At 41.9% G+C, this 21,479-nt stretch overlaps 1 protein-coding gene across 7 annotated transcripts in view; it reads right to left on the bottom strand.

Annotated features, from left to right (window-relative positions):
• Positions 1-21,479, bottom strand: part of MGAT1 (alpha-1,3-mannosyl-glycoprotein 2-beta-N-acetylglucosaminyltransferase) — a 65,102-nt gene that overhangs the window by 38,833 nt on the left and 4,790 nt on the right. For 2 of the 7 annotated variants that reach the window (XM_060144543.1, XM_060144551.1), the window contains exons 2-3: positions 14,916-14,979; positions 14,570-14,649 (exon numbers count right to left, since the gene is read on the bottom strand). The exons of 1 other annotated variant lie outside the window; for it this stretch is intronic. The gene's annotated coding sequence lies outside the window, so the exon portion shown is untranslated. Of the gene's footprint in view, positions 1-4,503; positions 4,626-14,569; positions 14,650-14,915; positions 14,980-21,479 lie in introns of those variants that run through there. 4 more of the 7 variants (XM_060144540.1, XM_060144546.1, XM_060144549.1 and 1 more) reach the window with 3 other exon arrangements.

The raw sequence follows: 21,479 nt of genomic DNA, 5'->3' as shown, positions 1-21,479 counted from the left end.
TAGCTTGGAACAGGGTGGACATGATATTCATGGCAGTGAGACTTCTCTGACTAAACGTGTTTATACAGTATTGGTTTTTGAACCATGTAGTTTACATATTCAGAAATAAGAGTAAATCATAAAGGAAAAATGACCTAAAGTTGGACCTTAAAAGAAACAAATGGCCGCCCTAAAGTTGGACCTTAAAAGAAACAAATGGGCCAATTCTATATGAAATTGGTTATTCAAACAACAATGAAAAAGAAACTTATTTGGGGTAACCTGAACAATCTACTCTGACTGTACATACAGTAATATTATTGGGAACAAGGAATTTCTAGTATAAGAGGGAAAAAATAAAAGAGAATTTAAGAAAAAAAATTATGCTGAATGCCATGACAATATGAACTCATACAATTCATACCCCCCCATATATATATATATGTATATATGGTCTCCTAGTTGTGTTCCTGAAAGAGCCTAGAAACAACACTCTAGTGGCAATGAGTCCAACGAGCCCCCTTATCTTGCATCTCCCAATATAATAACTGGCACAGGCAAGAATAATCAAATGGGTACTACAATCACTACATGAAAGGTGGTTGGGCACTAGGTTATTCCCACAGGGGCGAAGTACCACTCCACAGATCATTATTAATTTCAAAGGGAAAGATGTTCCTTTGGTACCCGATGCAATGTATACCCACCCCCACAGAGGCATTTGGCCTTGCCTGTCCCTCAGGACCCACTTGCCCTGATTGCTGGATAAGCTGGCCCCAGTGATGGTGGTAAAGCTTCAGCCTCCACCTTGTCACCTCATCTCCTACAATGACAGACGTCTCTGCTTTGGCAAGGCTGTCATTACACCTTCCAGGGCCGAAGCTGCAGCCGCTCCCATGGCCAGGTCCAATGCAGCAGGACCCACGGAGGCCCTGGTTTTTCCAGTGGCTGCCCAGAGGCACCGAGTAACACAGTCCAGAAGTACAGATACATCAACACCCCACAGGCTTTATCCTGGAGTAGTCCTCCAGGAGGTAATAGTGTCACACGGCAACTCTGAAGATGTCATACATGACCAAGTGACCAGCCAGGCTGCTTATGAAGCCATTGCCAGCTCAGCAATGAACCACCTTTGATTCCCCTTTTTGGCTCCCGTGGATCGTACCCATCATAAAACACTAGCATGTAAACTTTGCTTCAGTCTCTGTTCCCAGGCAAGTGCTTCTCCATGGAAGTACGGCAGTCACTTTCTCAACCCAGTCATCACCTTTAGCATCACTAGTAGTGGAAAAACCCAACATGTGAACCTCTTCATGAGATGCCTCTGAAGCATTCTTGCAAATGACGTTTAACCCAAAACTAATCAAGCCTCCAGACTGAATTTCCATTTTAAGGGCAATACAGGCATAAAAGAAAAAGTTAAAGAACACCGTCAGGAAACAATCAGACAAATGAAGAATGTGCAACTCTCTATAAATCCCCTGGCCTGGACTCTTCAAAAGTCCATGTCATAAGTCAAAACCAAACAGAAGTTAAGGTGGGGGAGATTTTCTAGGTTAACCTCCAGATAGACTCCACAAACCTTGATTAGATGACAAGCGAAACTGCATAGAAGTCTTTAAGGGACAATTAAAAATATTTAAATATGTGTCCACTGACAGACAAATGGATAAAGAAGATGTGGTACATATATGCAATGGAATATTACTCAGTCATAAAAAGGAACGAACTTGGGTCATTTGTAGAGATGTGGATGGACCTAGAGACTGTCATACAGAATGAAGTAAGTCAGAAAGAGAAAAACAAATATCGTATATTAACACATATATGTGGAACCTAGAAAATGGTGCAGATGATCCAGTTTGCAGAGCAGAAATTGAGACACAGAAGTAGAGAAAAAATGTATGGACACCAAGGGGGGAAAGCGGCGGGGGGTGGTGGTGGTGGTGGTGTGATGAATTGGGATTGACATGTATACACTGATGTGTATAAAATGGATGACTAATAAGAACCTGCTGTATAAAAATATATATATATATATTTAAATATGGCTTGGATATTAGTTGTGATTGTTAATTTTCTTAGGTGTGATAGTGGCATTGTGGTTATACAGGTGATTGTCCTAATTCTTAGGAGATTCATGCTGAAGTATTTAAGAACCATGATGTCATACTGACAACTTAGTTTCAAAACTGATGTGTCTTGGTGTATGTGTGGTTGGGGGGTGGGGAAGAAGGAGAGAGCGCAAATATCGTAAAACATTAACAACCATTGTATCTAGGTGGAAGGCATAACGTACTTGTTAAGTGTTTTTAAATTTTCACAATAAAATGTCGGGAGATAAACACCGAAAAAATCTAGGTAAAATGTAGGATATATACACATTTGAAGAAACATTTTAAACCATGTTTTATTTTCCTCATTTTCCAGTAAGCAGCCAATACTTTATCAGGGATTAATTCATCCACCTCAAAATGGATAGTCACACCCAAATTGCTATGCTTTCAAAAGCTTTTTACCTCTTGCAGGTCTCTAGCAATTTCCCAAGGAGAAAATATTTGATGCCATTACGCACACCTCAATCCTTAGCTGGCAGAATAACCAGCGAGCAGTACAGAGCCGCTTCCTTTGAAAAACCTTTCCAGGGCGCAAACTGTGAGTATTGAGGCACTGAGGCACCATGGAGAAAATGTATTTTAGACGTAAATTTTGATTGATCTGATAGAGGCATCAGTTATCTTTTCCATGCATTGCAAATCTCGTATAGGATTCAGATACGAATAGCATCATTCTCTACAGCTGTATTGGCAACAGATAGACACGAATTAACAAATATAGTAATATACACAGTTATTTCAGGCTTCTATTATTAGCACCACCTCTTGACTCATCGGGAAAACTCCTCCCAAACTATTTTTGTTAATGTGACTATTGCATTTGTTTTGACAGAGTTTTCTATTATCACCACAACTAGCACTTTATTCCCAAGATGCCTCCAGACAGAATTGCTACCCCCACGCCCCCTTCTGCTCTCACCAAGGTGACTGGCCCCAGGTTAGCCAACCTTCAGTGCCTCCACCCATGACAGAGTCCCAGGAAAGCGTGCCACCTCACATTATATTCATGCTAACTAGGCTGGCTAGGCAATGCTCTGGACTCAGAAAGGAGTCCCCCACAGGTCAGGTTGTTTCTGCTCCATCCAGGGAGGGGTCCTTCTTATACCCACAGAATGGTCATAGTACACTAATAATGCTCATTTTCCCATATTTAATGGTAGAACTCTTTGGTTAAGGCTGAGTTCATGACCACAGCATTAGGTTTCTGCTGCATTAATGCTGCGTGATAAGCAACCCCAAAGTCTCAGTAGTTTCCCAAAAAAGCCATTTATTTTTCTTTCAGATCAGCAGAGGCAGCTCTGCTTCAGGCTATGAACTGACTTAGGGCTGCTCCACTTGTCTCTCATCCTCTGGACCAGTGGCTACCTGGGGCAGGCTCTTCTCAATGTAGGGTGGCAGCTGTGCCGGTAGGGCGAACAGAAACACAAGGGGCCATTTAAGGCCCTGGCTCAGAACTGATATACGGTCGCTTCTGCCACATATGCCTCTGGCCGAAGCCCAAGATCAATGGGGTAGGGAAGTACTCTCCATCCTGGGGAACATTGCCAAGAGCCGGGAGGAGAGGAAGAATTGCAGGCAGATCATTCAATTGACCTCAGCCTTCCTTGCAGCTTGGTGTGTCCTTGCAACTAAGTTTTGGCCAAAGGGATGCGAGGGGAAGCAATGTGTGCAGCCTTGCCCTTGTAAGGATTGGGAATGCCCTGTCTTTCCCCTGCCCATCACCTGGGGGCATGGTGGGACTGCAGCAGTCATCTGGCCCAGAGGCAGATGGTACAGCCAGTCCTACCTCTGGACTGTTACACGTATGTCATTTACACTGCTGGATTTTTGCATCTCTGTAACGGCATCTTAGAACCATAGTTAGCTAGTACACCATTCATTCATTCATTCAACAAGTATTTACTGAGTGTCTTCTCTGTGCCAGGCATTGTGCTAGGCCTTGGAGGAAGTGACAATGAGCAAAAGCAAGACAGAGACTAATGGATGTTGCCTTCCTTAGGACAGAGTAGCCTAGAGAAGGGAACAAATAAACCCCAAATCTCAGTGAGTTAATGTGCTTAAAGGTCTATTTCTTGCTCATGTGAAGTCTAATATGGTGCTGGTGGCCCTCCTACATCTTCTAGTCAACTAATTTTGAAATATAAACTTCCCAGGTTTCGGGAACAGTGGAAGAGAGAGCTGGAAGATTACAGAATTTTTTACGTGCCAAGCCAGGAAGTAGCTTATATCACACCATCCACATTTCCTTGGCCAGAACTCAGTCACGTGATCACCCTTAACTGCAAAGGAAAGTGGGAATAGTAGTCCTCCTACAAAGCCAGGAAGAGGAACTCTGCCGCAGATGCATAGTTATAAACGAGGAGAGGACTCTGTTCTGGCCTCAGCCTTTTTAGATTAGCTCACTTACCTCCTGAGTATGTGTGTGGTTGTGCCATCCCCAGAGTAATCCCTGAAATTTGCAGGAAAGCAGTTCAGAGCAGCATACAGCAGTAAGTCAACTTCCTTCACTTCCTCCGATTCTTGTCGGTTGCAGTCTACCACCATTCATTTCTGAGAACACTGTTTTCTTCCCTCCATTTTATAATTCTCTCTCCTCCTCGTCTTAGTTGGGCTTCTCCATAGAAACAGAATAAAGAGCATGTGTCCGTCTGTCTGTCTATCTATCTATCTACTTATCGTGCGTGAGAGAGAGAGAGAGGAAGAGGAAGAAGAAGGAGGAGAAGGAGGAGGAGGGAGAGGAGGAGAAGAAGAAGAAGGGGAAGAGGAAGAAGAAGGGGAAGAGGAAGAAGAAGGGGAAGAGGAAGGGGAAGAGGAAGAAGAAGAAAAAGGGAAGAGAGGGAGAAGGAGGAGGGGGAGGAGGGAGGAGGAAGAAAAGGAGAAGAGAGTGATTGATTTTAAGGAAATGGCTCATGCAATTACAGAGGCTGGCAAGTCCAAAACCTGCAGGGTGGGCCAGCAGGCTGGAGAGCTGCAGGAAAGAGTTGATGTTGCAGTTCAAGTCCAAAGGCTCACAGCTGGCACAATTCCTTCTAGCTCAGGGGAGGTCAGTCTTTCTGCACCACACAGGCCTTCAGCTGATTGGACAAGGCCCACCCATATTAAAGTCAATCAGTTTGTAAATCTCATCCAAAAAGACTCTGACAGAAACATCTAAAATAATGTTTAACCAAATATCTAGGCACCATGGCCCAGCCAAGCTGACATATGAAATTAAACATCACATCTTCCAAGGCTAGTTTTTAACACTTTATATGTCTTGTCTAAAGTGGGAGGCAGAGTGATATGGCGGCGGGGGGTGGGGGAGGAGTCAAAGGGTGGGTTCAAATCCCAAACCTTACTCATCTGAACTCAAGTTTTCTAATTCGTAAAATGGGGATAAGAATGGTTACCTTGAGTGGATCTGTAAAAATTAAGAGATCATATATGTGAGACACCTAGACTTACGCCTGACAGATGGTGACAATTATTAAGTTTTCAATTTGAAAACAAGGTTCACTGAACACTGTACGTATCAGTATTTTTACTGATGCTTTTTATTTGCAGGTGACTCTCCACCCTTTCTGTTTTCCTTCTGAAACTGAGCAGTGTATCAACAAGAAGAAAATTCCCTGCTACAGTGGATAGTTCTCATGTGGTTTCACCATCTCCTGGCACTTGAGTTGCCAGCAGTCAGCTGTGTTCGGGATGCTTTGCCTTCCTACTTTTCCATGAGCCATCACTGATGACCCATGCAATGGCGCATGTTTGAACAACTTATTTAGGCACTCCAGAGAAAATCCAAGGGGAAAGAGAAGTGAGGAAGAGTGATAGGAATAAAGAAAAGGTGGGAGTTGGCAGGAAACGAGGCAAGGAGAAAAAGGAACAGAAATCATATTTTCTACTAATTTTCTTGGTGGTTCTGTGTCAGTTTATAAATTAGCATCTGACTGATTGGACAAACCAACTTTTCTGATACTCTCAGCCAGCCAGGCTACAGATCTCTCCATTGGGGTGGAACTGAGGAAGCTTTAAAAGTGGGCCAAAGCCACATGGGACATGTGTCATAATAAGCAACATGGTCTTTCATAAGTTGAGTGTTGCTGAAGGTTTGGAGTAAGTAATGTAGAGGGTATCAAACAGTGCTCCTTTTAGACTTGGTTTTCTAGTTAGGCAACTGGCTAAGCCACTTGTACAAAAAGACCCCAAACACATTGGCTTTAACAAGACAGGCCTCCGTTTCTCTTTTAGGTAACAGTACAGAGATGGGCAGGTAGACGGTACAGAGCACTAGCTGAACCGCTCCACGAGGTCACTGGGTACTGAGGCAGGAATGTTGGCATTGCCATCATCGATACATGGCATCCACCTGTGGATCCAAGATGTCACTCCAGTGCCACTTCAGTTGTCCCCTTTCCCAGCCAGGTGGAAGGGGCAGAAGAAGCAGAGGGCTAGAAAGCTTTTTTTTTTTAAGGACATTACCTGAAAGTTGTCCTTCAATCCTGCTCACATCCCTTTGTCCAAAAGCTTGAAGGGAAGCTGGGCACATGCCCTGCCAGAAACTGCAGGGAGGGATCTGATTACACCGGGTGCCTCTGAGTAGCTAGGAGTCTCTGCCATACCTACTCTTTGGAGATAATTCAAATCCTTCATAAGAATCTGACCCAGTGTGCAACACCCCAGTTTTCTATTCTCTACCTGAGAAGCTCCCCTATCACCTATTTGAGGTTTCTATCTAAATTTCTGTCTGAGAAATTAGTTTTTCTGCTTAAAAAGAAGAGAGACGCTCACATCAGTGAGGTGACTCGGCCCAAAGCACTTGTTACAACTTGGAACTAGGCCTGAAGCCCTGGCCATGGCCATTCTGACTCAGTCAGGGGAATCTGAGGTGAGTGGTGGTGGTGCTATCCACAGCCAGGCTCCACCTCCTCACATAGGAAGTTCATCTGCTTTCCCACCCTCCCCCCACCCAATCTCCCCCCACACACACACACTCATACCTAACAGTTCTCAACCTCAGGAGAAAATAAGAATACCAAGACTGAAAAATTCCATTTTGCTTCAAGGGCAGTTACTGGGTTTCCTCATGAAATGTCTTCACGATGGACGCGCTACATCTTCACTCTCCCCCAGTAATTACCACCAAAGTCCCCTTTCACCCAGTGTCCTCAGAGGTACTAGGTGAGGTGGGATGGGAGGGGGGGCTAGTTATCCCCATATTTGGCTCTTCTTCTGTCGTGAGAATGGTATTTGTCAGGTGTCAACGGCTGCCCCCACCCCATTTCCAGGACTCCCCTCAAGGCAAATGCTGATCTCCCCTTGAGCCAAGTGTGCCTGTCACATCCTGCTCCTCCAGGAAGGTCCTGCTGACTGGAATGCAGGCTGGATCTGGGGTAGCCTCCTTGGCCCACAGGAAGGAAGGCTGAGTAACAAGATAATGGGAGCCTGAGTCCCTGAAGATTGCAGAGCCACCATAGCAGCCCTGAGCTGCTGTTTCAGACCTTCATCTTGTCTAAACTACCTTCATTTAAGATCTCATTTAAAGCATCCGTCACCATTCTAATTGGTGGTGATGGGGGAGGTGGGTGAAATACCACTTTCCAGCTGTCAGAGAAAAAGCTAGATACTAATCAAAGCAGTAAGAACAGATTTTATTCGATAACTATGGCAATAGGGAGGAGGGTCCAGTGTAAACTAAACTCTACTTCAATTTGTGTAAAACTGGGCATTTTAAAGAGAGAATGAGGGAGGAGGGAGGAGGAAATGAGGAAGGGTGGGAGCAGAGTCAGGGAAATGGAAACAAACAAAAAGCGTGATTAAGCCATTGGGATTTGCTAACTGACGTTTATGGAAGCTAGGCTCCTATCCTCCTACAGAGACTGGGAGACAGGGACCCTATCTTCAAGTGTTGGCTGGAACAAACAGAACATTCTTTTGAGTTTTCCCAGGCAGGAACTTCGGGGGGCTGGAGTAGTCATCCTCAGGGACATGGCCTCAAGCTGTTAAAAGCTATGCTAGTGGGCTTCCCTGGTGGCGCAGTGGTTGAGAGTCCGCCTGCCGATGCAGGGGACGCGCGTTCGTGCCCCGGTCCGGGAAGATCCCACGTGCCGCGGAGCGGCTGGGTCCGTGAGCCATGGCCGCTGGGCCTGCGCGTCCGGAGCCTGTGCTCCGCAACGGGAGAGGCCACAACAGTGAGAGGCCCGCGTACTGCCAAAAAAAAAAAAAACCAAAAAGCTATGCTAGTGTTTGTCTGTCTCTAAATGAAGGATATGGGTGGAGTCGTTATGTGCCAAGAGCTCCTTCTGCAGTGCTCGCAGTCCACCTCACTCCCAGATCTGGGATCTTTGTGGGGCAGCCCCAGGACAGCTTGGCGCTTAGGACCTCAGGAGAGTGAATCAGATCCAGGGCTTCCTGGCTAGCAGCCCCGCACATGCAGGCCCTCTTCTCTTCAGGAGGCAGGGCAGCCAGGGGAAAAATCATTGGAAAACAAGCTATCCTTCTTCTTGGTTTCTCTCATGGTTTGATAAGCTAGAATGGGCCTTTAGTCAAAGTCTGAGTCCCCTGCTTCCTAGGGCTGTGGAGCGGGGAGAGGGTGGTCTGGATCGCATTTCTGGAGGCTCCGAAAGTGCAGCGGCAGGGATTGGGGTCTGAGCTATGACTTCAGGAGCACCCCCCCAGACCCCCCATGCCTCATCTTGCTCCCTAACAACTCCTCTCCTTACCCCACCACCAACTCCTAGCTCCCACCCCCTACCCCGTCCCCAGAGTATTCCCCTTCTCTCTTTCACACCCGTTCTTGACCCCAATTACCATGTGTGCTTGCTGGTGCCTTCCAAAGTCAGTCTTTCTCCAGCTGTGCGTCCATCTACCTGTAAATTTCTCCCTCCTCCTTTGCTTGGCTAACACCTACTCAACCTAGCCATCAGCCCTCAGCTGTCAGCTTGAACACTGCCTCTTCATTTTGTCTTTCCCTGAGCCTCCAAACCAGGTCAGTCTCCACTCTCTCCTACCTCTGGATTTCTATCATTTCTACCACCATTGCTTACATGTCTCCCTGTCATTGTCATGACCATCTAATGGTTTTACATACTGGAATGAAGCAGCATAAGGCTGGCAACCCTCTCACTCTTGCCTCATCCCTAGCACCAAGGAGGGGCTCAGGAAATTTCAGTTAGATAAGCAGATGTGGAAACCTGATTGAATGGTGGAAAAGAGGTGTAGAGCGGGAGAAAAGTGAGGCCCCAGCTGTCATCCACTCTTCCCTGAAGTCTGACAGTGCAAGGAAGCACATGAAAAGAGAAGTATGTCAGGGTACAACAGAGTAAAGGAAGGCTGACTTAACACTGGGGTCAAAGCCAGCATGTTTGAAAGTGGAAGCTAGGGAGCCAGTGGAGAGGAGAAAGTTGAGAAGGTGGGGAGGGGAGTAGAGTTGAAGGAAGGGGACCTGGTTTGGAAAAGGCAACAAGAAAGAGAGTAAAGTATGCTCAAAGAGATAAAAAAAAAAGCAGGTATCACAGATCTTAGTAGTGTACCTGCCCTGTACCTGTTGCACAATAAATGTTTGAAGGGGAGAGGTGAAAAATTGTGGTTGCCTATATCAGATGACCTCAGTCTTCTTAGGGAAATAGGAGGTTAGGTCTTATGAAAAATGGGCATTGAGAATCAAGAAATATTCTCTGGTGGTGGGATGAACTGGGAGATTGGGATTGACATATATATACTAATATGTATAATATAGATAACTAATAAGAACCAGCTGTATAAAAAATAATAAAATAAAATTCAAAAAAAATATGCTCATTTGTTAGTGTATTAGTTAGGACTAAGTTCTATAACAAGTAGACTCAAAATACAATGGCTCTACAGTGTAGTCTCTATGCTATAGAAATTTAATTCTTGTACCCTTAGCAGTCCAGGATGGGTATCCAGGTCAGTGGGTAGTTCCCCTCTTGTTGATCATGTAGGCACACAGGCTCCACCATCTTCTAAGGTCTAGAGAAAATGGGAACATGCAGAGCATGCAAAGGAGGTTCTCATGGACCTGGCATGGAAGGAACACACATTTCTGTTCACATTCCTTTGTAGGGATCTGAGTCATGTGTCCTCAACCAACTATAAAAAGGGCTGGAAGATGTTAGTCTAGCTGTGTGCCCACAGGAGAGAACAGAGTTTGGATACACAGCTAGTGGTTTTCACCACTGTGGTAGGCAGAAAAATGGACGCCAAAGATGTCCACATCCTAATCCCTAGAACCTGTGAATATGTTACCTTACATGGCAAGGGACTTTGCAGATGTTTAGGACCTTGATATGAGGTAGTTATTCTGCATTATCCCCCTGGGTCCAGTGTAATCACAAGGGTATTTATAAGTGAAAGAGGGAGGCAGGAGAGTTAGTCAGTATCAGAGGGATGCAGCATGAGAAAGACTTGTCTGGGCATTGTTTGCTTTGAAGATGGAAGCGGGCCATGAGCTAAGGAACTCAGGCAGCCTGTAGAAGCTAAAAAAGACAAGGAATGGATTCTCCTCTAAAGCCTCCAAAAAGAATACAACTCCTGCTGATACCTTGATTTTAGCACAATTTCAGATTTAAGACCCATTTCAGATTTCTGATTTCCAGAACTCTAAGATAATACATTTATATTGTTTTAAGCCATCAAATTTTGGAGATTTGTTACAGCAGCAAGTGGAAACTAATACAAACAAATTTGGTAATTCCTTTTTTAAAGAAGTACCTATTAATGGTATGAAGCATTATTTTAAATTTTAAGAAGACGAGACTATGTGTTGACTTTCCACCTTATGCACAAGCCTATTGACTGCCTCGTGAACTCGTGGGAACCAGTCAGGGCTGGAGGATTTTAATGTGGGGAGGTTCTAGAACAGCAGTTCCCAAAATGTGGTCCCCAGACCAACAGAATCTGCCTCTCCTAAGAACTTATAGAAATGCAAATTCTCAGCCAACCCAGACCTACTGAATCAGAAACTCTGGGGCCCAGCAGTCTGTGTTTAACAAGCCCTCCATGTGATTCTGACACTTGCTCAAGTTTGAGAACAGGACTGAGGCTCTATTCTAGATTGAAAGAAACTAAAAAGAAGCAAAAATGAATTAGCAATGCACAATTCTAAACTGGGTCTTTTTATTCCAAAGGACATTATTGGAACAATTAAAGAAATCTGGATGGAGTCAGAGCATTCATAATAATGAATCCATGTTAATTTCCTGATTTTGATGGTTGTGTGGTGGTGATGTAGGAGGTCCTTTCTTGTAGGAAATATACACTAAAAGTATTCAGATGTAATGAGCTGCCTTGTTAGGAACTTAATTCTCAAATGATTCAGGGAAAAAAACAGTTTTAAACTATCATTTCCATTTTTCTTTGAGACTATTTCAAGATTTTGTTTTAATTTTGAAAAAAAAAAAACCCAGCAAGATACCATTTGTCAAATATCAGCTTGGCAAAGATGAAAAACGTGTGTAACACCTAGTGTTGGTGAAGGTATGGGAAACAAAGTTTCACACACCATGGTTGGAATTATAAGTTGTTGTAATATTTTTGGAAGGCAATTTTACAATATCTGTCAAAAGTTTTAAAGCAAATTCTTCTTAGCAATTCTGCTGAGGGCAAGGAAATATATTTTATTGCAGTACTGTTTATACTAGAAAAAACTGGAAATAACTGAAGTGTTTATCATTAGGTGACTGGTTAAATAAATTATGGTATAAAATATGCAGTGAGTTACTTGGCTTTAGATCACAACTTCTAAAGGTCTTGAACCAAGTTCCCTCTTGCTAGAAGATTTTAAAAGTCTAAGGAAAGGCTGTGAAAGAATTCTGTAGAAAGTTATAAGGCGCAGCGTTGAGAGCTTGGCATATAGCAGTGTGACAGTCAGGTTCCAACCAGGAACATATAAACCACTCTAAGTATTTGGATGGAGGGAATCTAATGCAAGGGATTGGTGACATACTCAGGGATCAGAGAAAGCTGATACAGATACAGCTTTTAAAATAACAATGCTTAAGGAAATAAAAGTCAAATTTGAGAATTTGGCAAATTACAAGAAAGGAGGCAGATGGAAAGTCCATAACTGAAAAGTATAGTATATATTTAATAGCAGATTACACAGTGAACTGGAAGATAAGTTATATCCAGAATGAAGCCTGGGTAGGGAGTGAGGGGACAAAGGGATGGAAATGAGAGATTAAGAGGCATAAGAAATACAGTGAGAAGGTCTAACATAACTTTATTTGGAGTCCCAGAAGGAAAGAGAAAGATAATGGTATAGAACTAATATTCAAGCACACAATGGCTGAAAATTTACTAAAACTGAAGAAAGATACATATCTACAAATTTAACAGCCCTAAGAATCCCAAGCAGGATTACTTACTAAAAAGGTAATCCATACCTAAACATATCATAGTAAAACTGTAATAAACTAAAGACAGAGAAAAAATCTTAAAGAAGCCATTAACAAAAGAACATATTAAACAGGCAGATGAACAGCTGACTGCTCACCAGCTAGAGAAGAAGTCAGAAATTGGTGGCTTGATGCCTCCAATGTGACAAAAGAATGTGATGCTCAACCTAGAATTCTATTCCCAGAAAAAATACCTGTTAAGATCGAAGGTGGGGGACTTCCCTGGTGGTCCAGTGGTTAAGAATCCGCCTTCCAATGCAGGGAACGTGGGTTTGATCCCTGGTTGGGGAACTAAGATCCCACATGATGCAGGGCAACTAAGACCGTGCGCCACAGCTGCTGAGCTCGCATGCTCTGGAGCCCATGTGCCACAACTAGAGAGAAGCCCGTGCGCCACAACGAAAGATCCTTCATGCCGCAACTAAGACCCAACACAGCCAAATTAATTAAGTAATAAAAAAATAAAATAAATGGCATTATTCAATTCCAAAAAAGAACAAAAGTGGAATAAACTGTTTTTAGGCAAACAAAAGTTGGAAGGTTCTACCTCTAACAGGACAGAATGTTCTAAAGAAAGTTTTTCAGACACAAGGAAAATGATCGCACAAGGAAGGTTAGGGAGGGAGAGAAGAATGAAGAGCAATGGAAAGTAATTATAACAGTAAATATATGGATAAATCTAAATAAATATTTGGTGTAGAAAATAATAATAATGTATTTTAATACATAGCTATACATTTATACATACGTAATTAAAATTCACAAAAACAATAGCATATAAGATGAGATAAATAGTTAAAGTATTCTAAGATCCTTGCATTGTCTAGGATGAAGATGAAAGTATCAATTATCGGGCTTCCCTGGTGGCGCAGTGGTTGAGAGTCCACCTGCCGATGCAGGGGACGCGGGTTTGTGCCCCGGTCCGGGAAGATCCCACATGCCGCGTAGCGGCTGGGTCCGTGAGCCATGGCCGCTAAGCCTGAGCGTCCGGAGCCTGTGCTCTGCAACGGGAGAGGCCACAACAGTGAGAGGCCCGCGTACCGCAAAAAAAAAAAAAAAAAAAAAAAAAAAAGTATCAATTATCACTAGGCTTTGATAAGTCAAGAATGGATCTTTTAATTCCTTGCCCATTAAAAGAATGGAAAAACTGTACAACTTCCAAATCAACAGAGGGAAAAATAGAATAATAGAATAATTGTGATAGAATTCTAATAGAATAATTCTAATCCAACCTGAAAGCAAGAAAAGAGATAACAGGACTTAAGATTATGTGGGATAAATAAAATCAGTGAATAAGATTGAAACCAAAACATAACAGAACTTGTATATTAAAGACCTAATGCTCTTCTTAAAAAAAGTTATCAAACTTAAAACAACAACTATATGCTATTTCCAAGAGGCATATTTAAAATAAGGACACAGAAAGGTTGAAAGTGAAGGATGGAAAGAGCTATGCCAGGTAACAATAATGAAAAAGAAGCTGATGTTATTAATACCAGAAAAAAAAATAGCCTAAATAAGCCAAAGGCATTACTACAGATAGAGTTTTACTTCTTAAAGTTTCAATACACCAGGAAGATATAACAATTCTGTATTTTCATGCACCTAATAACATGACTTCAAATATATAAAGCAAAATTCACAGAACTATAAATAGAAATGGATAACTCAACAATTATCTCATTAATCAATAGAACAAGCAGATAAAAATTCATAAGGAGCAGAGAAGATTTGAACAATACATTACAAAATTGATCTAATGTCTTTATCTAGGTGACTGCACCCAGCATTTGCAGAACACATGTTCTTTTCCAGTGCCTGTGGAATCTTCACTAAGGTCAAATACACACTGGGCCATAAACAAATCTCAACAAACTTCAATGGATAGCAATCATATAGAGTATGATTTCTGACCACAATGTTATAACAAAAAATATAACTAAGAAGTCCCTATATGTTTAGAAATTAAAAATATACTTCTAAATAACCTATGGGATCTGTTGTAATTATCTGTGTTTTCTGTTCTTTCTTATCACACCAGAGGTCTACCAATTTGAATTCTCTTTTTAAAGTACCAACCTTGACTTTTGATCCTCTCTGTTGTGTTGCTTTCTGTTTCATTGATTTTTGCTCTCATCTTCGTTATTACCTTCCTTTAACTTTAAAACAATGGGATAGATCATTAGTTAACTTGACAATAATGTTCGTATGAAGTTTTACAAAAATACAAAGTGCTTTTTCATTAATCCTCAAAGCAACATTGTGAGTTAGGTCTTTTCCCTCATTTTACAGATGGGGAAATTATAGACATAATTATTGCATTCACTGAAATACTGTCCCTAAGGTTTGCATCCAAGACCAGAGGAACTTCTCCTGCCTGTCTCAGGGCCTCCTTTTATTCTCTGAGAACTTAAGGAACACTTACCCCATGGTTAAGATGGTGGAAGCTTGGCTCTCAACAACCCTTACTTCAGTAATCACCAACACATCTATTGCCAAGAAAACATAGTGGTGGGGAGGAAGTGGGGAGCAAATTGTGTACAACACGAGTGGGCAGGCTGCCTAGCCCGCAAGGAAAGTGTGAAGCTGCCCTTGACCCACCCATACTCTTGATCACTGGACTAGAGCTGGAGGCTCCTCCTGTTGACCCCTTTTCCAGAATCAAAAAGACAAAGCATGTTTGCTTAGAAACAGTGAACTGCTTGCTTAGAAGCAAGATACCACTGAGTAAACTTATCCAAGAAAAATTTTTGTCTCAAATATTGTGTAGGGTGGTCCTTGGAGGATTTTCTTGGCTTGAGGAAGGGCCTACATTCCATTGCCTGAGTGTCCAAATGTTCGAGTCCTTGGACAGGGGTCACCACACTGCCAGACTTACTTCCCACACCCTTCTACAAATGCTTCTCAGTCCAGGCACAGTTCTAAGGGCTCTAATAACACTAACTTCTCCAACCTTCATTACAACCTCTGAGGTTGTTATTATTATCCCAACAAGAGGTAGATGAGGACACACAAGCAAAAAACAGAAGGTTTAGTTACTTGTCTAAAGTCATCAGGGAATAAGTGAGAGTCCTTATTTGAACCCAGGCTTCATGGCGGAGAGACTGTGCTCTTGGCTACTACACTATGTCACCTCTCTACATGGGATTCACACAAACTCCTTCCTGAGCATAACTGATACTATTCATAGCCTGAGAAGATCTGCCAGGTCTAAATGGGAACACTCAATGGAAAGAAGAATCGAGTTAAGTATTCTGACTTCCTTCTGCATGTCTCCAGCCAAGGCCCTCAGCTGAGGCTGGGGAAGAGGCATGGAGAGACCTCCCAGGAAATTCCGTGGGAAACCTTAAGTTCCTGATGCAGACTTCACGTCCCCACTGTCTGTCCTCAGCTAACTGATCCTCAGGTGACCATTTCTCAGTTTTGAATCTCATGAGGGAAAAGTTCCTTGCATTGCATGACTGGTATTCAGTACCATTTCACCCTTAGTGTCTCTGTACATAAACCAAGATGAAATTATTTTTCAGGCTTTCACTTTCCGACAAATTTGCTAGAAATAGAGAGCACACTCCTATGGAAGCCTTTTCTAAACTCACTGTTTATTAAGCTTTTCCCTTCCTGTTTTATTGCTCCTCCCTCCGCTTGCCCCTCCTGTGAATTCCATACGAACTCAACTCATTTCAGAGTCTTTCCCATACTCCCCACATCCATAAGCCGTGAGACCTTTAGTAAGTTTTGGTTAAGTTTTCCTCCTCCCTAGGAATTTCCTCAGTTCACATAAAATTTCTAATTTATTGGCAAAAAATTGTGACATAATATCTTATTGTTTTAATGTCTGTAGCATTTGTAACATAAAACTTTAGAAATTCGCTGAGACTTCAACTAAAAGGGAATTTATTCAAACTGTTGCAACAGGGAGTTTGAAAGGGAACGTCTCATCAAACTTGAGGAATGAAAGCGGTTTTATAGGGGAAAGAAACAAAAGCAGCACTGAACAGTGCGATTTTGGTGGGCTTTGGTCAGGTTGGTATTGCAATCTTACAGAAATTAGTTTTTCTTCCTGATTTGGCTCATTGGGCCTGTTACATCCTGTTCTCGGAATTGTTGACTCAGGAATTTAGGAGTGAGCTATTCTCTCAGAATAGCAGAGAGCAAGGAGGTCAGTGTATGTTCAGAGAAGAAAAATTTAGTTCTCTGCATTCCCCTTTTTATTCCTGACTTTGGTTATTCATGCTTTCTTTTTCTTGATCAGTCTCACCAGATTTGAAACAGACATTTAGCTCTGTTCTCTATATTTTTCTATTTTGTTTTTTTCTGCTCTTTATTACTTCCTTATTTTAACTTTCATTAGGATTTATTTTGATTGTTCTACTTTTTGAGATGTTGCTTTGGTGATTACCAGGTTTTCTGAAATATCTTTCTAGGCTGTAAATTTCTCTCTAAGCACTGCCTAAGCAATATCCCTCTGGTTTTGATATGTAGTATTTTCGTTGTCATTCAGTTGAAAATACTTTCTTCTTTGAACCATGATTTTAAAGTGTATTTGTAAACTTCTTAATATAATAGACATGTTCTAGGTACTTTTTATTATTACTTTCTAATTTAATTTCAATTGTTTAAATTTTGTTGAGATTTACTTTATGGTCCAGCATATATGTCATCCCCGCCCTCCCCAACTTTATTGGAATATAATTGACACATGCCATTGTGTAGATCAATTTTTGAAAATGTTTCATGTGTTCTTGAGAGAAAATACGCATCCTTGATACACTGGTGCACTGTTCCATGCATATGCGTTAGAATGCTTGTTAATCTTATTGTTTAAATCTGTGTCTTTACCAATTTTTAGTCTGCTTGTCCTATTAACTAAAGAGAGGTGAAAAAAAATCTCTCATCATGAGTGTAGATTTTATATTTCTCCTTTGAGTTCTGCATATTTGTTAGGTAGATACTAACTTATAACTGTTCTATCTTCCCAGTGTTTTTTCTTCCCTGAAACTTTTGTCTTAATGCAAACCTCCCTTTATCTCTAGGAATGGTTTGTGCCTTGAAGTCCCTGTTTCATCTAATATTAGTAGAGCTACACCAGTTTTCTACTGGCTTCATATAACTTCTTTCCATTCTTTTACTTTCAGACTTTGTGTCCTTATATTTGAGTCTTTTGTAAGCAGCAACATAGTGGGGTTTTTTACTTTCGCCCTATGTGCTACAGTCTATATGTTTGTGTTTCCCCAAAGTTCACAGGTTGGAATCCTAATACACAGTGTAATGGTGTTAGGAGGTGGGGGCCTTTGGTGGGTGATTAGGTCATCAGGGTGGGGCCCTCATGAATGGGCCTAGTGTTCTTATAAAAGAGACCCCACATGACTCCCCAGCCCCTTCTGCCATGTGAGGATGCAACAAGAAGTCTGCAACCCTGAAGAAAGCCTTCACCCAACAATGCTGATCTCTAATCACTCTGGACTTCCAGGCTCCTAAACTTGAGAATTAACATTTTTGTGGTTTAAAAGCCACGCAGTCTGTGGTACTTTGTTATAGCAGCCCGAAGAGACACTGTCTGACAATCTTTGTCATTTAGTGAAATTAAATTAAATATTGGTATTTTTTGGGAAGATTTACCATCTTTTTTTGGTCTCACCCCCTTTTTTTTTTTTAACATCTTTATTGGAGTATAATTGCTTTACAATGGTGTGTTACTTTCTGCTTTATAACAAAGTGAACCAGTTATACATATACATATGTTCCCATATCTCTTCCCTCTTGTGTCTTCCTCCCTCCCACCCTCCCTATCCCACCCCTCTAGGTGGTCACAAACCACCGAGCTGATCTCCCCGTGCTATGCGGCTGCTTCCCACTAGCTATTTTACGTTTGGTAGTGTATATATGTCCATGCCACTCTCTCACTTTGTCACGGCTTACCCTTCCCCCTCCCCATATCCTCAAGTCCGTTCTCCAGTAGGTCCGTGTCTTTATTTCCGTCTTACCCCTAGGTTCTTCATGACTTTTTTTTTTCTTAGATTCCATATATATGTGTGAGCATAGGGTATTTGTTTTTCTCTTTCTGACTTACTTCACTCTGTATGACAGACTCTAGGTCCATCCACCTCACTACAAATATCTCAATTTCGTTTCGTCTTATGGCTGAGTAATATTCCATTGTATATATGTGCCACATCTTCTTTATCCATTCATCCGATGATGGACACTTAGGTTGTTTCCATGTCCTGGCTATTGTAAAGAGAGCTGCAATGAACATTTTGGTACATGACTCTTTTTGAATTATGGTTTTCTCAGCGTATATGCCCAGTAGTGTCACCCCTCTTTTTAAATTTACCTTTTTGCTTAAAATTTTCTACTAGTATTGAAATTATATGTTGTATTTTTATGATTCCTCTAGATTTTACAATATTCACAAGAGTAACCAAAACCTTCACCCTAATACCTCAATCCTTTTTACTCTCTCTTATTTATCAGTCTTGTCTGGTATTTTAAGCCTATCTTAACAACTCTACGTTTTTATTGTTTGGTATAAAATGTTATTACATTTGCTCACCTATTTTGTTCTTTCTTTTTGCATCTCAAAACCCCACCTGGGATCACTTTCCTTCTATATTAAAGTGCATTCTTTAAAATTTCCTTTAGTGAGGGTCAGCAGGGAATGAATGGAACAAATTGTCTTAAAATGTGCTTATTTTGTCCTCATTCATAACAGATATCTTCATCAGGTATAAAATTCTAGGTTGACAGTTATTTTCTACCTTTATACTGACATTTTCATTCCACTCATTTGGCTTCCACTGTTGCTGTTGAGAAGTCTGTTCCTTTGAAGGTAATTTTTAAATCTTCGGCTGTTAATTTTTTTCTTTGATTTCCTGCAGTTGCACTATGATGCACATAGATATGACTTTGTAAATTTATCCTAATTTGTATTCTTTGAGCTTTTAAATCTATAGACCTGTTATTTTTCATCAGTTCTGGAATATTCTCAGCCCAATTACCTTTGTCCCTTTTCTTCTGTCTTTGCCTTCTAAGACTGTGGTTAAATATATGTTAAATCTTCCTAGTGAGACCATCCCATCTTTCTGAGTTTTCCCATATTTCTCCATCTCCATGCTGCATTCTGGATAACTACTTCAAACCTATCTTTCAGCTCACCAATTCTCATTCCTCCTGTTTCACAATCTGTTGCCAAATACATCTTTAAATATTTTAAGCAGTCGTTTTCACAAACGCACCCAATAATTCTAATGTGACGTCTATGTGGTTCTGTTTTTCTGCTGGTTTCCAGCCGTGCTGCCTTTTTTCCTTATATGCCTGATTATCTTTGACTGCTTGCTGACTATTTCCCCTGAAAAATTGTTACCTGCGGTCTAAACTGAAGGAGTCCTCTTCTGAGGAACTTTTATTTGCTTCTGCCAGGGCTCAAGTTGTGTTTACCTGGGTTGTAAGGGCTGGTCAGGGACCACAAATTGTCAGGATGTTCTCTTTTCTCTTTTTCTTCAATCCTATTGCTATGCTCGGTAACGAGGTCAGTCTCTAAAGTACCCTGGGGGTGGGGAGGGGGATGGGTCTAGATTTGGGTTTTTTGTCCTGACGGTGTAGTACTCCGGGAACCCAGTTTAACTTCAGAAGAGTCACCTATAAGATTCATCACCTTGGGTGAACTTGGCCCTATCATCCTCTCTCTCTTACTCTCTGTGGCTGGTGAAGTGGTGCCTAACTCTGCATCATCAGCAAAGTCTGCGGTCTAAGCTGCTTTGGTGTTCACCTCTGATGACGAGATCCCACCTTAAAACAGCCCTACCTGTTTAAACTGCAGTCTTTTCAGCCTCCACGCTCTTTTAAGGGGAAGGGAGGGCACACCACCTGCATTTTAAAAAACAGGTGGGAAACTGATCCAAAGAACCTAGACCACCTTCACCAGAAACAAAGTACTGTCTCACCTTTTCAACATCATTTTTTCTTTTCTAGACTTTGAGATTTTCCAGTCAAGATTTTTAGATTTACATGCTTTATTTCTATCCTTCTAGTGCTTGCCCATGACATTTTACCATATTTAACTCAATAAAATCTAGAGTTAAACAGCATCTTCACCCTCCTCCTAAATAATACAAGCACTTTAGCCTGCTTTCACACAGATGTCCCAGCTTCCAATTTACCTACTATTGTCCAATATTCCAATTCTATTTATCTTTTAGCCTTGAGAACTAGACATGGCATTTTAAAAAACACAGTGTTTCAATTTACCTACACCTTGGCAATTTTATTTTTCTTGCATGTCAGACGTCCTCTGGGAGGTGGTGGTGGCTGATGGTCCCTAAACCAGCTCAAGTCCTGAGGTGGCCTTGAACAGATGCAGCTGCACCAGCTCACTGGATCTGTTCTTCACAGTCTGCCTGGAGTGGTTGGAGACCTAAAGACCCCTCCTCATCTGGGATCAGTCCAAGAAGCACATATCTGGCCCTAGGTAGACTGTGGGCCCATTTTCCATGTGTCCAAGTCAATGGAGGCTGTAGTAGGAACATGAGCACGAGGAGGTGCTCAGTGGGCTGGGGTGCTCAGAATCCCCATTCCTGTGGTAGCTGTCTTCTCCCTTGTTATTTAACCTGTGTCTCTTTCAAAAGTAGGTGACACATTAGGTCCAGGTGGAGCTCATGTAGATGTGTGTGTGTGAGGGGATTGGGGACTTCAAGCCACAGGCACACCAACAGCCCTGGCCACATGGAAACCTTAAGTAACCTGATCATCTAAAACAGTTAGAGCTGGCCCTATATTCAGCCAATGAAAAGATTGGTCGATACTCAGTGACCACTGGAAATCAATACTCCATGGCCTCTTTCCTTTCTGCCCACTGTACACCAAAACTGCCAGGGACTGGCCACTCTGGACAATGCATGAGCATTTCCAATGCTCCCTTTGATCAGGCCATCCTATTTTTCCCATTCTTCTCTTAAAAGGACCCAACTCAACATCCTGCTCAGATGTCATC

The sequence above is a fragment of the Lagenorhynchus albirostris genome, chromosome 3 (genome assembly GCF_949774975.1).
Source record: "Lagenorhynchus albirostris chromosome 3, mLagAlb1.1, whole genome shotgun sequence".
Classification (NCBI taxonomy): Eukaryota; Metazoa; Chordata; class Mammalia; order Artiodactyla; family Delphinidae; genus Lagenorhynchus; species Lagenorhynchus albirostris.
This window is presented reverse-complemented; position numbering and strand designations above follow the sequence as displayed.